The sequence below is a fragment of the Cupressus sempervirens genome, chromosome 10, assembly GCF_028749045.1.
Source record: "Cupressus sempervirens isolate cs-2001-9-10 chromosome 10, ASM2874904v1, whole genome shotgun sequence".
In the NCBI taxonomy this organism is placed as follows: Eukaryota; Viridiplantae; Streptophyta; class Pinopsida; order Cupressales; family Cupressaceae; genus Cupressus; species Cupressus sempervirens.
In genome coordinates this window covers 10,981,435-10,995,622 of record NC_143127.1, presented here as the reverse complement: position 1 = coordinate 10,995,622, position 14,188 = coordinate 10,981,435, and positions in this window count along the sequence as shown.

Genomic DNA, 14,188 nt, shown 5'->3' with positions numbered 1-14,188 from the left:
TTTTAATTTAGTTTATTTAATATTTAATTAAATATAAATGATATTTTTTATTAAATTAAAAATTAGAAAAGCTTAGTTAGTGTTCGAGCTCTTTATTGTGGGATTTTTTAGAGATAGACAGGTTTTTGGGAGAGCAATTGGATGGAGAGATAGAATTAGTAGGTTTACACAGAGGTTCATGGTGGTTTAACATTGAAGTCAAAGAGTAAAATCAAAGTTTAGGAGTATAATGGATCAAAAAATTTGGGCTTGTATTATCTTGGAAATTTTGTTGGTAGATTTAAGGTAGGGTTTGAGAACCTTGCGAACATTTCCTTTAAAAAGATTGTCTTCTTCATGCATGTCAAGTTGTGTTGTAGTGACTATCAAAATTTATGAATGATTTTTATTTGTGAAATTTAAAAGGTAAATTCCTTTTAGGTTACATTATTTTTGAGAAATTAGAATGAAGAAAATTTATTGTTCTTTTGTAGAAAACTCTAATAAAACCTAAATCTAGAAACCCTTGTTTTAAAATTAGCAAAGCCATATTGCATAAAACCTATCAAAACCCTGGACTCTTCTTGAGAAAATTTACATGCAAAATAATTGGAAAATATGAATATTCATTCAATTTAGAGTTTGATTAAGTATCTTTGTAGATAATTTATGAAATTATAGTAAATTGAAAGTCAAAGATAAGCTAAACATTATTATTCAAATTAGAATTTAAATCTAATATCAAAAAAAAGAAAAATTATATGTCAAAATATATTTACATATTTTATAAATAAAATAGAATATATTTATTTTGAAAATAATTATGTTTAAAAATATATTTATAAACATATACATGCAAATTAATGTAGTTATGCATGTAAAGGAATAAATAAAAATGAATATATTTATGCATTATTGGCACCCTGATAGTTTTTATTCTCTGCTAGGGTTTCATACGTCTCCTATGTACAGCTCTTTGTCTGAGCTTTCCTAATGTCGTCTCCATCTATCATACTGCATTTAGTGCACAATTTTTTTAGGGCTAGTTTATAATGGCCCCTACCATCAGTGACTTAGTAGTTGATACTATTGTTCACACTATTGCTTTAGATAGTTGTGGCACCTCCATTGAACAAACATCCTTGCAAGTTCATCCCAAAGGTCCTTCACGAGGTAATCCTGATATTATAGTTCCTTTAGAAGAATTTGATGTTACATGTGAATGGTTAGAACAACATAGATTGATAGGTTATTTTGTGGGTAGGACTCCTCTTAAAGACATGCCCAGAGAATGGGTTACCAAGAGTTGGCCTCATGGAGTTCATCTTGAAGTTGTGCAAAACCATACCAAAGGTTTTTTTATTCCACTTTGCTAACCTGTCCCAGGCTAATGAGGTCTTTGGAAATGGCCCTTGGTCAATTTGTTCCTCCTTGCTTGTGTTCCAAAGATGTTCACGAGACTTTATAATCTCTGATGACAAAAATCTTAGGGTTCCTATTTGGTTTGAGTTTCTTGGTCTTCCCTTGCCATGTTGGCCTTTTATTGAGTCATTGCTAACACTCTTGCAAAAATTGTTACCAAGGAACACAAAAGTTTTTTAACTCTCACCCTAAAAAATGCATGTGTTGAGGTTGATCTTTCCAAGGATCTCAAGGATTATGCAAAGATTTAGGTTGGTTCCACACCTTCTCTCAGAACATGCTTTAATTGAACCTTCCCAACACCTATTATAGGTGTCAATTGGCTGAACCCAAGATCAGGGATTGCCATTTGGCAATGCCTAGGGTTAAACCCCCACCCAATTAGGATGTTCTTGTCAAGCCAGCAGAAGGAAAACAAAAATAGGAATGGACCACTATTGGGTGCAAGGGCAAGGATTCTTTGGCCCCCAAATAGTTGAATGCTACTTCAAATTTTGCTCCTATTGTCCAGAATGGAGTGCAAACCTTACCCATTACAAGGTCAGCCAATTCTTGTTATTTCATAGGATTCACACCCTGTTGTTTTGTAGTGGATCAAGGCGGCTACAAGGGCTATCACTCCTATAGTGATTCACACTCTTCTTGGTGCATCCTCCATTGAGACTCAAAATATGTAGTGTTCTCGCAGTCCTCCTAGATATGCTGAGAAACCATATGAAAAGTGACAGGTCATCATTCCCAGAGGGCTTCATCTCGATTTCTACTTTTTTACAAAATAGCTACTCCTCCATTGAGGATGAGGAAGATATGGAAGATTTTTCATGAATCTTTTATCATGGAATGTGTGAGGTCTTACAAAGTTCTCCAGAAAGTACTATGTTCAAGATACCAATCATAGAATTGGTAATTTAGATTTTCTTTGTATGCAAGAAGTTAAAATTTCTAATTTCATGATTTCTTCTACATGTCGCATCATTTGGTCAGACGACATTATGTTTTGTTCTCAGCACGAAACTGGTAGAGGTGTAGTTACTCTCTTGTCACCTCATCTTCATACTATTATTATTTTGCATGGTTCTGAGCCCATGCACAAAATTGTGTGGATTTTGCTTTCTATCAATAATCATTCCTTTGATATAGCTAATGTTTATGCTCCCAATGATGTTGTAGAAAGATCTCAACTTTGGTGTTGGATGGCTAACAACTTGCTACTAGCTACTTGGGTTATGTGTGGTGATTTTAATATGGTTGAGCTGGCTACTGACAAGGAAGGTATTTTTCCCTTTCGCTAGACTGTTGGAGAAAGGGAAGTGTGGTACTATATGCTCAATAAATTGGACCTTTTTTATCCCAATGCTAACCGCCACCAACAGAGTGGGGTCTGGCACACTTGGTCTAATTTTTGAGCTAGCTCTGACCATATTTTAAAATGTCTTGATCATGCTATGATTACTAAACAATATTTTTTCTCCTTTTCTAAAGATTGAGAGTTACCTATCATTCCTTTACCAGATGTGACGTTATAAGACCACTATCCCATTTATTTTACCATTTCTTGGCAAACAGATGTCCAGTGAGCTATTAGAATGCAATTTTTCTTCAACATGTTAATGCTAACACATGCTTCCACTATTGTTCACATCCTATGTGTCTAGAATTTGGATCCATGTCCTCATTCTCAAACAGGATGGATTCAATGGTGGAATGATGTTGTTAGCAAAACCACTAGGTTTCTTTGCATCTATGGGCAACATTTGGTTGTTTTCAAAAAATTATCTTATGAAGCCAACACTAAGACTCTCAGGAAGGCTTCTGAAGCTCTTACCCTTAACCCATTTGATTTTGATTTGCAAGTCTAGCTTGCCAAGCTTCACCATGAGAAATAGATTGCTGATAACTATGTTGCTTGAGGTGCCCAAATCAAGGCTCAACTCCACTAGTTAGAGGTTGGCGATAAATCTTCTAAAGAATTATTTTAGGCTCTTAGAGCCTATCATACCAACTTTGGGATTAAAAAGATTAAAAAGGGAAATGCTATTCTTTCCAATCTCCCTGAAATTCTGCAAGCCTTTGCTCATCATTATGAAAATGTTTTTGCATCATAGGGAAATTTGGTTGCCTGGGACAAAGTTCTCAAAAAGTGTATTTCTATTACTCCAAAATGCCTAGCAATTGAGCAATGGACTTTTTTTGAATAGCTTCTCACCATCAGGGACCTTAAGGAGGCTATCTTTTCTATGGTAGATGACATGTCACTTGGGTGTGATGGATTATCATTGTGAATTCTATAAACACCTCTAGGATTCTATTGGTCCAGACCTGCACAAAGTTTATCTTGAAGCCTATCACACTAAGAGTCTAGGAGCCATCATTAACAAAGGAAACATTAAATTCGTACTTAAAATTGGTGACCCTAAGGATATTTGCAAGTGGCAGCCCATCAGTTTACTTAATGTGTCATACAAGATCATTGCTAAGGCTTTATCTCTCAAGATTCAACACCTTCTTCCCTTAATAGTGCATCTAGAAAAAACTGGTTTCATCAAGTCCCAATATATTCTTGACAACATCATTGTTGTTTGGGAAGGCATGGAGTGGGCTCGCAAGTCCAATTAGTAGACTATGTTCTTAAAAAATAATTTTGATAAAGCTTATGATCAAATTGAATGGCCCTTCATTTTGGCTATGCTCTAGTCCTTGGGTTTCGGACCTAATTTTCTTCAATCTATGAAAATGCTTTTTGGTGATGCTAATGCTTGTATTACCATTAATAGTTCTCAATTTGAAGCCTTCGAGCTTTTTTGATCTATCTGGCAGGGTTTCCCTCTGGCCTCAACTTTGTATGTTCTTGCTACTGAAGGGTTTGGTTACTTACTTGTCCACTTTGTTTCTGTTAGTTTGGTTCATGGAATTTCCTTGCCTGATTCTTCTTCTCAGCTTGTCAATGGCCACTTTGTTGATGACTCTTTTCTCACTCTCCTGGAGGATGAGGAAAATATCACTAATGTCTTGCAATGCTTGGACGCCTTTTGTCAAGCTTCTGGCTTCGCTATTCAATGGCATGAGACACTCTATTACAGGCAATCCTTCCTTCTGACACTGCCCTAGCTTGCTCAATTTTATTGGAAATGGGTTACCCGCAGGGATTTTTTTTCTTTTGGGCATCCCCTTTTCCTTTCAAGCTTCTCTGATGGATTTGTGGAATGTTGTGCTCATGAAAATAGAGAAAAAGCTTTATTACTAGATTACTAAACCCCTTTCTCTTGTGGAGAAATTCTATATTTTCTCTAAGGTGTTGGCGGCTACTCATGTGTATTACTCTTCTTGTTGGGCTCCTTCCAAAGCTTCCTACCTCAAACTGGAGTGCTTGCTTCATGAATTTCTTTGGGCTTCTGGGTCTGATCACCATGGTTTTCATAGGGTTTCCTAGAATTTTTTTGTCTCCCCAAAGAGTCTAGAGATTTTGGCCTTCTTTCCATATAGAAGAAAGGGCTCACTCTTTGTGCTAAGTGGATTATCCATGCTCTCATTGGTGGTGAAGCTTGGAAAATATTGGTTGGCATTGTATCTCTTCTGGTTTCCCTGTTAATAGGCCTGCGTGGAAGGGGATTGGTCTTCAAACCCTTCTCATTATGCATGAACCTATTCATATCCAAGGCTCTTTTGTTATCAAAAACATATAGAAAGCTTAGAAATTTTTCAAGCCTTGGCTTCATTAGGAGGGTAATTGGTTTTGTGATGGGCTTTTTTTAAACCAACATAACCTTTGGATGTCTCTGTCGTTTTTCATTTAGGGTGTTCCTATGGCCAACACTCAAGGTGTCAGTGCTCTGCATTTTTTCAAATGCAGCATCAAGACTCCTGAGGATCTCTTCTCCAGGGTCTCCATGAGTCTTATATCTTTGGAGAACATTCAGGTCTAATTTTGTCTTCCTCGTCCAAATTGACAAACTTTTGATCTTCTGCTCTCTGCCCTACCAGATCATTTGATCCATAAGGTGGGCATCCAGTCTATGCGACCTTATTTGAAAGACTAGAAGTGGTACCCTACCACACCCTTCATCAACTACAAGCCTAGCTTAAGATATTGTTGGCTTTCTTCCCATCTTCCTATGATGGATACTCTCAACCAGCGTTGGAATCTCCAGTCTTCTACTTATCATTGGAGCATGTGATTTGACACTATCTAGAGTGCTATTGTTGAGCCAAAGATTGCCCATTTTTCCTTGTGCCTATTATTTCAAGGGCTTCCCCTTGGGCCACGGCTCAAGCATCTTAGTGTTCCAGATCCTCTCTTTCCTTTTTGTGGGAATCTTGAGTCTTTTTTGCATATTTTTTGGTTCTATAGGCATGCCCAAAATTATGGGAATTGGATACATGATTTCTTCAAACCTTTCAGGCTAGAACCCTTTTCTTGGCAATGATTGTGCTAGGTGATTCCCCTAGGATCCCTAGGAAATTTGTCCAAATCTAGCATACTTTCAAGATGGAGATTCTATTTATTTTATGGAAGGATAGAAATTTTGTTCTTTTCACTCACGGCTTTCTTGATATCAATGTTGTTATGTAGACTAAAGCATGCATTTGTAATAATGTCATGTTGCAGATACATGTCCAAGCAAACAAGGTGGCTCTGGAGGGGGCCCACCTTTAAGAGCTACTCAATCACTGGGGTAACACACCATGCATAGTTGTTAGAGTGCCTCCTAACTCTGCTAACCATACTCCATCTCGGGGCTACCATCAGGGTTGCAGTTATTCTGCTCGCTGCCATTTGCGCACACCGCATTCATAGGCTCCTCACCACCACTCTCCTAGTGGTGGTGACAATGATTGATAGTGCCACTTAGCTTCTCTACCTCACTATAGCTCTGGCTGGTCCTTGGCTCCCCCTCTTGCTGCTCCTCCTAGTGTTGTTAGGTCTAAATGGCCTTTCCACCTAAATTTGGCTATCTCTCTACCATGGGTGAAAGATAGAGATAAAGAACAAGGTTGTTGATGATGTTGCTAATGGTTGGACTATTCCCATTCTGCCTACCAATCCTAGGGATATCTGGGGTTTTAATGATCATGATGAACCACCTCCCTTGGCTGACACTGCTCTTGCAGCCTAAGGGAGTTGCTTAAATGTTTTTTTTTTTAATGAATAGTTTTTCTTATCTAACTTCGGTCATGTGAAGTCTCACGGGGTGATCTTGTATCCCCCAGTCCCTTTTTTTATGAATTTGTAACTAGTATATTAATTTATGAATGGAAAGGGACTATCGATCAAAGAAAAATGCATAAATGCATGTTAGAAAATTTGATATAACAATCATGCATGCTTAAAAGTAAACATGCATGTAAAAATTATGCATGCAAGTTTTTTTTAGCTTTATATATATATATATATATATATATATATATATATATATATATATATATATATATATATATATATATATATATGTTTAAAATTTTAATTAAAAAATTTAAAACTTATTTAATTATTAATTATTAATTTTAAATATAAAATTTAAAAAATATTATTATTTATTTATTTTGGAAAATTAAATAAATAATTAAATTCTTATTTTTATATTTGAGTTGTAAAAAAATGAAATAATAATAAAGTTTTTTATTTATACAACTAAGTTTAATTAACTCTTGGTGGAGTATAATCTTATTAGATGTTTATAAATGCATGTTTAGTTATAAGTTAGTAAATATTTAATTATGATTTAGTTATATTTTAGCGAAGTTATAGTGAAGTTAACTAATAATCATTTATTTATGGTGAGTAGATATAATGGGTGGAAATATTTTTAATTTAATTGTAATTATAGTTTAATTATAATTATAATTTAAGTTGAGCTATTGATAGAAGAGCTATGAGTTCAATGGAAATTAAACATTAATATGAGACTTATATGGAAGTTAAAGTAATACTTTAAGAATGATATTGACATTAATATTTCATCTAATACTGTATGTAATTAACTAAGACATTTATAATCTAAAATCATTTAAATTAATAATATGATAATATGTTATAAAAAAGAATTGATATTTAATTCAGAGATGTTTTTGACTTGAATATTAAATTATTCAATAAATTATAGGAAATAATATCATTATAATATTGATTAATCACGGTGATTAAATATATATGAAGTATTTATTTACACTTATACCAAATGTATCATGCATGTTTTGAACATAACCTCTTAATCCAAACTAAACTTTAGAATATAATCCAAACTAAACTTTAGAATATAAATTGATTCTATTGCAAAACTAAACTTGTATTATTATTGTGATTTCTTAGTATATGGTTTGTTAGAATTTATTTTATGATGTTTTGGGGGTTATGTAGTTGACCAATTAGTATTGCACACTAGAGGCTATGGGATTATGGTTTCTATGAGATATGATAGGACCAATTTTATGTCTCGATTAATATATGTATGGTTTGGAGTGTAAGTGTGAGTAATCATTCGTGTTCTGATCAGTATGTCTTTAAACCAAAAGAGGTGACGACCACTATTTTGTTAAGTTCAATTTACCTAGTCACCTTATGTTATCATTTATGTTGACTATGTCCTGGATGGTTGTGTTGTGGAGTATGTTATTTTATAATTTATTCTATAATTTTAACGGTTTCCTTTATGTGTGATGTACTCTATGATAGAGATGGATGTTATTGATATTGGTTTATTATTGTTCTTGTGGTGATGAGACTTTATGGTTTGTTATTGTGATTATGAGATATCCATTATGGGATGGATAATTATATGAGATGTTATATTGAGATGGACAATGAATAGTTGTGTGGATGGGGTATTCTTTCCTATGCTCCATTATTTTACTTTGGTGACTTTCATGATTAGATTTATGAGAATGTATTTTTGGCATTATTAGTTCTTGCCGACAGGCAGGATACTATAGCATCCATGAGATGCTATTTCATAAGTTTTATACAGCCAATGAAATCTTTGAATTTTTATTATTCCTATTCAATTATAATGTTTCTTAAAATAAAAAATTTCATTCAATTTTATAAAATAACATTTATCGATAATTCTATTTGTTCGTACAAGTGAACAGTCATTATTCGAAGATTTTTAAAACTTTTAGTCCATTGAACAATGAAATATTTATATGCACACATGTATAATACAATGCATATTGAGGACACGTAATATTGTCAAATCTGAAAGAATCTAGAAAGATCTACAAAATTGTACTAAATGTCGAGATTGCTCTTTGACCAATGAGCAATATTAACATTGAATGACATATTCTAAAGAAAATGATAGGCATTAAATGTGCACCACTCATTGAGATTGTCAATTGCAAAAAAAATCTAATATCTTGAACATTTGTATACTTATATGGCAAAAAACATCTAATACCTCGAACATTTGTATACTTATATGGCCTTCTCTTTTCTTATGTATCTCCTGAGTGAAGTTGTTTAGTAGTTGTTTGAGTGAAATTGTTGAGTAGTTGTTTGAAGCTTTGAGCAACATGTTGTCCTTTTTTTGAAACAAATATTATGGTAAGAAATTCTGACCCGTCAAGTTGTACTTTGTTTTTTCCTTGATATTCTTATTTTGTCTTTTAATTTGTGTACACTTTGTTCATTTCTTTTGTACTTAGTATTTTCTCATTTTCTTACTAACTAGCTTTAGATGCTCTATGTAGTTTTCATCAAATTTTTTAAAAAAGTGTTATTGTATCAAGAGGTCAAATTTTGTGCAGCTTTTGAATTGTGGTTGTTTCTCATTTTTTGAATAATGTTTAGTTATTTTTAAACTTAGAATTTTTTACGAGACTGAATAAATCATTTTCCTAAATTGCAATAGTCCTGTGGTGCAATTCAAGAGTATTTTGAGGTATGATTTGAATTGGGTAACTTATAAATAAGGTGAGAAAATCTTTTGAAAACTTTCCCTGCATGTTTTTGTGCATTTAAGCTAACTAAAATACTGTGCATTGGTGGAAGCAATGATCATTCTTTATCTATGTTTTTTAGGTGTCATGCTTTACATAGAGGTGTCATGCTTTTTTTTGGAAGTGTTGGAGTCACAAGAACTACTCCCCTTTGGAATGTCATTTTCATTCAAATTCATTATTTTTTGAAAGGTCGATTTGGCTAAGCAAAGCTCTTTTTTGTATTGTACAAATGCTAATAATTTCTAGTTTCAGCTTCACCAATTTCTATTTAATTTGCACTTCTCCATTCTTAGACAAATAGGGAAGCCCTAATCTTGTACTTCTCCATTTTTAGGCATTGAATTTCTAAACTTACAATAAAAGGGAAAGAGAAAAAATAGAAAAATATAATTAAAGCTTAAAAAATTGAAACTAAGAATTAATTTAATTTAAATAAGAATCAAAGACAAAATTAGCCATAAATGAGTGTTAATAAAATAACAAATAAGTCCACAATAAACTCCTAAAATTATTTGAAATAATATAAAGATAAAGCGATCATTTAGTTTCTATTTTAATTTTAAACAATTATAGTTTACTATTATTTATATTTTTATAATTTTGTAAAATTATATTTTCAATTACAATTATTAATATTTGTAATTAAATTATATAACCATTATTAATATAATATTTGGAAGATTTTTTCAATTGTAGATTCAAGGTGGCACCCTCAAATGTTATATGTCCTTATAAGAAAATATTATTTATCTAATAACTATTTTATAAATAATATAATATAATTTTCAAATATCATATAATAACTATTTTTAAAACTATATGATATACTTATCAAATATCATATGTCATTGCTTAAAAAATAATTTTCCACCATCAAATAATTGTAGATTTAAAATATTATATTGTATTCAAAATAATACTTAAAATCATTGTTTGATTACTTCAAAAAAATATTATATTCAATGTTTAATTACATATATACTTTAAGTACTTTAAGTAGATAACTATGTACTCAAATTCTATATAGGTAGGAACTAGATGCTATGTGTCCTTATTTGAATTATTTTGAATGGAGCATTAGGGTAGGTTATCTAGGTGTATAGAGAAAAGTGGCTTGCAATGGGGTTTAGGGCCCTAAGAGGTTGTTAGGATAACTCATTGTAAGTAACTTAATTAAGTGATGACACTACACATTAAATAGGAGTTTTAAAATGAATTTAAAAGATTATGTGTTCCTTGTCCATGCCTTGAGTGCTAGTACAAGCTAGGATGGGAGTGAAGAAGATGCTTGAGTGTGATCTTGCATAGTTAGTTTCCTTATCTATATGAAAGAATCATTGATGTCGTATAGAGTCAGTAGGGGGGTAGGGGGGTAGATTTCAAAGAGACTATCAAGGTAACCTTAGAATTAACTCATGTGATGAAAATTCCCCATATGCACCTTAGGTTTCCTATTTATATTTATATTTATGCTTTTATTTTGGGTTTCCTTTGGTATCTTCTTTTCGTTTGAGTAGTACCACTTATTGTAGAGAGCCTTTAGGATCCTTTCCTAGGATTTTTGTTGTTTATTTGTACAATTTGATTAATTGTATGTGGATCATACACTATCTCCCTTGCACGATGGAAGCGAGGTCATGATTAGATGACCACGCAATCAGGAGATAGATATTTTCGTGTCAGATCTGAATTCATCATTTGTCATCTATATATGAATGATACAACATTTTATTTTTCTTCCTCACTACCACCTTAAGCAATTCCTAAAGCAAGATTATCTACATCAACTTGTAAAATAATATGATCAGCACATTTGATGCAGAATGATTTTAGCTTAAGTAACCTTGTTTTGGGGAATCACCCCTAATTTACCTCTTAGATATTCATGAGCATCTTTAGGTAAAGCTTTAGTGAATATATTATCTATATGCTCCTTAGTGTTTACATACTCCAATTTTAATTCTTAGTCTTGAACAATCTCTCTCAAGTAATGATACTTGATAGTAATATGCTTAGTATTTGTGTACATTATAGGATTCTTTGATATGTTAATAGCACTAGTGTTATCACAATAGATAACAACTAGATCAATTATCTCTTCCTTCATACCTTTCAACAATTTCTTGATCCATATGATATTTTAACAATTCACTATTGTTGCCGCATATTCAGCTTTAGCTATTGATTAAGAAATGTAGTTCTTCATCTTGCTTTTCCATGAAATTAGTCTCTTTCCTAGAAAGAATGCACCTCCAATTGTGCTCTTTCAGTCATCAACATTTCCTTCAAAATCTGAGTTAGTGAACACCTTCAGTTCAAACTTATCATTCTTCTTGTAATACAATCCATAGTCTTATGTTCCTTTTAGATATCTCAGTATTCTTTTCACTGCCATCATATGATTCTCCTTAGGACTTGCAAAATATCTTGCAACTATCCCAACTACTAATGCAATATCAGGTCTACTGTGAACAACATATTATAGTTTTCTAATCATTGATATGTGCAATGTCTAGTTCACATCAGTAGAATCATAAGTCCTAGGTAATTTATAGGTGTACTAACTAGTATTCAATATTCCATTCTAACAGTTTTCAATATCTCCTTGATGTATTTGGATAGAGTAATGAAAATACCTTGCTTCATTTGATTTACTTGTAATCCAAAAAGGAATTTGATCTCACCAAGCATAGACATTTCAAATTCCTTCTTCATTTCATCAGCAAATAATTTGCATAATGCTTCCTTACCTCCAAATATAATATCATAAACAAAGATTTTAGATAATAATACCTCATTGTTATTACCAGTTTTTAAGTATAGATTATATTGGTATCATTAGTTCTTGCAAAACCAATCTTCACCAAATAATTGTGTAGTCTTGCATAACATGCTCTAAGGGCTTGTTTCAAACCATATAAATCCATGGTGCAACTTACAAACCATATTCTTCTTGGTGGAGTCAAAAAATCCTTCAAGATGCTCTATGTACACTTATTCTTCAAGTATCCCATTCAGAAATGCAAATTTGACATCCATCTAATATACCTTAAATCTTGTGTAAGCAAAACATACAAGTAGTGTTCTAATTCCTATCTTGCAACAGGGGCAAATTTCTCCCCAAAGTCAATATCTTCTTCTCATGCATATCCTTTGCATACCAGTCTAGCCTTGTCCTTTGTGACTTCACCTTTTTCATTCAACTTAGTCTTGAATACCCACTTTTTTCGAATAACATTTTTTTCTTTATGTCTACATACCAATGTCCATATTTTATTTTTCTCTATCTACTCAATTTATACACTCATTTCTTGTAACCAATCTGTATTCTCCAAAGCATCTTTCACTAATTTGGGCTCGAACCCACAAGGTAAACATGTCTCACTTCTAAGTCTCTTTCTTGTGATCAAAATACTAGATTCTTTATCTCCAATTATTTTCTTAGGCACATGATGGCTTCTCACATATTTTGCTAGTACAAGTTCTTTTCTTCTTCTTTTCTTCTCTAGGTTCATCTTGACAAATGATTTCAAGCTCATTCTCTCTTTCTTTTTTAGGTTCTAGTTCATGTTTTACTTTCTCGACATTATCTTCTTGATGTTTGGTTCCTTTTGTCTATGACTTAGCATCATTTCATTGTTTCTTAGCACCATAGTTTTTTTCTCAACAACTAGGTTTTGCAACTTGGCATTCCTAGTTTGTTGTTGACTTGCAGCTTTTTTCTCTTGTTCAAGTAGGGTGTTGGGAGCATCTTCATTCATAGATATCAATATATTGTAGTCTTCACATTTTGTCTTGCATTCAACTTCATTCTTTTCTACATATTCATCAACTTTCACTTTTTCACTTTCAACTACTTTATTAGTGTTAGAGTTCAAAGACTTATAAGTTTTTCTCTTAGTCGAATAACCTAAAAATATGATTTCATCACTTTTAGCATCAATTTTTCCATTTTTATTATCCTTAATTATATAGAATTTTCTTCCAAAAACTTTAAAATACTTTATATTAGGTACATATCCATACCATATTTCAAAAGTTGTAATATTTGTACATTTCTTGACTTGCACTCTGTTCAAAGTATAAACAATTGTACTTACAACTTCTCTCCAATATTTTTGTGACACATTCTTCTCCATCATTAGTGTTCTAGCACAATACATGATTGATCTATTTCTTCTTTTAGCTATTCCATTTAGAGGAGGGGTTCTAGGTTCTTACATACATCTTTTGATTCCTCTATCATTGTAGAATATACTAAATTTAGTGGAAATGAACTCTCCACCTCTATTAGATCTCAAGCATTTAAAACTCTTTCCTGTCTCCTTTTCAACTTTGGCCAAATACCACTTAAATAATTGAAAAGCATCATATTTTTCTTTAATAAACATCATAGTCATCATTTTAGAGTAGTCATCAACAAATAGAATGAAATATTTGTCTCCACAATAGATTTGAACACCAATAGGCCCACATAAATTAGTATGAACCAATTCCAAAATATCATTAGATGAATATGTCTTTCTCTTGAAGCTAGACTCTATCATTTTTTTCAAATGATAGTGTTTACACATAACATTGTCAAGTTTCTTCAGTTTTGGAAAATCACTTACTCTTTTCATCTTACTAATGCTAACCAAATTGTCAAAATTTACATGACATAACCTCTTGTAACCAAATATCTTCATATTGTGCAAAAAAACATTTCTCGTCAGATAAATTTAGATAGAACAAGTTACCTCTTGTTTGATCACAACTTTTAATTAGTTCACCATCAACATTAAATATCTTGGCCTTTCTGTGATAGAATTCACTTTGTAACCTAATTTGTTCAACTATGAAACACTCA